This window comes from Physeter macrocephalus, unplaced genomic scaffold, assembly GCF_002837175.3.
Source record: "Physeter macrocephalus isolate SW-GA unplaced genomic scaffold, ASM283717v5 random_489, whole genome shotgun sequence".
NCBI classification, from domain to species: domain Eukaryota; kingdom Metazoa; phylum Chordata; class Mammalia; order Artiodactyla; family Physeteridae; genus Physeter; species Physeter macrocephalus.
The window spans coordinates 25,446-28,822 of NW_021145775.1; positions in this window are offsets into that span (position 1 = coordinate 25,446).

The window sequence follows — 3,377 nt, forward strand, 5'->3', positions numbered from 1 at the left end:
AACAGATTATTTAGTGAGCCCAGGTTCAGAGTACCGGTGAGGTGGGCAAAATTACAATGTGTTCCTTAGCCTTGGGACTTGAGGAATTCTCTGCACAGCCATGGTCAACAAGAGTGGGGCACTGCCAATATTTGGGGGGGGCTTCTAAATCTCTCCTTCTTGGGTATTTAATGCATCTTTAACTCCATTTTGGGGATTGCGGAAGATGAAGGGTTATTCCCTCATTCGTAAGGCCAGTTCTGTACTTGGTAGGATGATGAGGGTGATGGTGATGATGATATAGCGGCGGTGGTGGTGGTGATAGCAGCAGTAGTAGTTGTTAACATTCCTTGCACACTCACTCTGTGTGCCAGGCACTGTTCTGGTGCTTTGCACACATTATTTTAGTCATCACAACCCTGTAATGTAGAAACTCGGTTTGACAGATGATGATGACAAGGCTCAGAGAGGTTAAGAACTTGCCTTAGGTCACACAGCTGGCAGGTGACAGCAGTGAGAAGTTAACCCTGGCCATCTCGTGCCCTTTCACTGCCTCCTGGCGTAGTGCTCTGTCTCCACCTGCCAAGGCTCTTAACGAGTCCCAGGACACACGCTGCTCCCATACGGTGACTCAGAGGCCCGGGAGCAATGTGTGTCAGGGCCCCGACGTTAAGCCTGAGGTCAGGAGACAGGAGACAGCAGTTCTCTTGCTTAATCCCAAATGTCCTATTTCTCCTGTGTTTCCTTTAGGGGGCCTTATCTTCAGTTGACAAGCGCCGACAGGTGGCCCCTCACCTCACGGAGCCCACTGACCACATGAGCCTAGACTGTCTCTTTAGGGTTCAGTTTTTGCATTCAAGAAAAGACAAAGGGCAAAAGATTTCTGTTTTCAGCTGCCGGGGTCACAGCATGGGCCTCTCAAAGCTTGCTGAATTTGGAAGCATTTCTGGTTTCCTTCTCAGAAAGCAGTAATTTGACTTCGGGCCACCAGTGCTCAGTGAAATGAGTTTGTTATCCAGGGTAATGTGGTGTTGAGTTCCTCTGATGGAAGAGGACCCGCACCAGATATAATGAGTAGCACCGATTCAGCTCAGCTGGCTCCTCCCTCCCTCTTCAGTCTCATCTTGGGCCCCTCTTTCCCTTCCCATCATTACAGGACCTGGTTCAGTTCCTCTGTTGTACTTGCTTTTTCCTGCCACCAGGCCTTTGCACATGCTGTTCCCACTGCTTAGAAAGCTTTCTCCTCTCCTCACCTCTACTTGGTTAACTGCTGCTCAGCCCTAGGGCCTGTGACATGTTCCCCTAGCTCCTTTACTTCTCCTTTTAAGCCCTTTACCTATTGTAATTATTTTATTTTATTTTTGTTACTTAAGTGGTGTCTTCCCCATTGGATGCTAAGGTCCATGCTGGCTGCCTCTGTGCCTGCTTTATGGCTAATGTAGTTCCTGAAACATGGTGGCCACGGGGTAGATGGGGTAGATGAGGTGAGAATGGGGTGCCCCAAGCTTCAAAAGAGCTGGGTCTTCTGGTCAGTCTATACAGTAACTCCTTTTCCATCCATCCAAGATCCCAGGTCTAGAATGGCCAATAGAAAAGTGGTTAAGATGAGAACTCTAGACTCAGGCTGTCTGGGTTTGTATACCAGCCTTGCCTCTTACTAGCTATATTTTTCTATTGCTGTGTAACAAATTACCACAAAGTTAGCATTTTACAGCACCACACATTTATTATCCCAGTTTCCATGGTACAGGAGTCCGGGCAGGCTCAGCTGGATGCTCTGCTCAGGGTCTCACCAGGCTGCAATCCAGGTGTTGGCCAGGGCTACAGTCCACGTGAGTGAGGGTCAGGTCCCCTTCCAAGCTCTCGTGGTTATTGGCAGAATTCATTTTCTTTTAGCTGTAGAAATCATAGCAGCTTTGTTTTTCTAGGCCAGCAGGAGAGTCTCTCTGAGTTTAGAGAAAGTCTAAATAAGCCCTCTTTAGAATGCTGAAAGAGGATCGGGCCTGATAAGGTCAGGCCCATCCAGCATCACTTCCTTTTAGATTAACACACAGTCAACTGATTAAGGACCTTAACATCTGCAAAATCCCTTTGCCTTATAATGTAACATAATCATGGAAGTGATGTCGTATTTCCAGGTCCTTTCTGTGCTCAAGGGGAGAGGATTATACAGGGCATCTATATCAGGGGGCCAGAAATCACAGGGACCATCTTAGAACTCTGACTGTTAATCTAGCTGTGTGGCCTTGAGTAGGTTGCTTAACCTCTCTGTGCCACTGTTGCATCATCTATAAAGTAGGAATAGTAGTAGCACCCACTTCATAGGGCTTGTTATGAAGATTAAATGAGTTAATTTATGTTAAACGCTTAAAACGATTCCTGGCACGTGGTGAGTATTCGGTAAATGTTAGCCGTTAGAACCATAAAGATGACGATAATCCTCAACCAAGCCAGTGGGATCCAAGGTTAAAAATCCAACCCACCAACTGGCTGGAAAATGAAACCTGAGAAGCCAGGCCAAAGGGGAAAGAATAGACTGGAGACTGTCAATGAGCTTGGTAAATAGGCCATGCTAAAAGGAAAGCTGATAGCTTCCATGCCACGGGGCGAACATGGGTGAAGCAGATGGAAAGCTATATCAAATTACTAAAGCAAATTGGATATAAGTGGGTGCACGTGCCCCCCATTTTAGTTCCTTTCATTAAAGCATCTCTTCTCGAGACAAAGAGTAATGCTATCTCTCCAGAAAGCTTAAAATCCCTTACATCAGGAATTTTTTTAAAAATTATTTTTTTAAAGTCTTTATTGAATTTGTTACAATATTGCTTCTGTTTTCTGTTTTGGTTTTTTTCTTTTTTTTTGGCCGTGAGGCATGTGGGATCTTAGCTCCCCGACCAGGGATCGAACACACACGCCCTGCATTGGAAGGCGAAGTCTTAACCCCTGGACCACCAGGGAAGTCCCTACATCAGGAATTTAATCAAGGCTGACACCCCGAATGTGAATAGATGAACATAACTGGCTATTTGGGCAACTTTTGTAAGCAGCTGCACCCCCAAATTTAGGTTTGACCTAAAGGAAGGCTTTCGCCTGAAATAGGATCCCAGTTGGTTCAGTTTAAAAATAAGGGTCCCTCGTCACCCTGGTGAGACCTACCACCACGTGAACCGGTATTGTGAGATGGGGCTGGAGGGAGGCTGCTGTGAGAACCTGCTCCGTGATGCCTGCGTTTTGCTGGGGAGCATTAAGAATTGATTTGTTGCTCTGTCTGGGATGCTGTTAACCAAATGTGGGCAGACGCAGCGAGGTGGGTCAGTGAAGCAAGTTCACGGTGGCATATTTATGCATAGCGGCGGGCAGGGAGAGGAAGATGACGCAGCATCTGTCTTTGGAAGGAA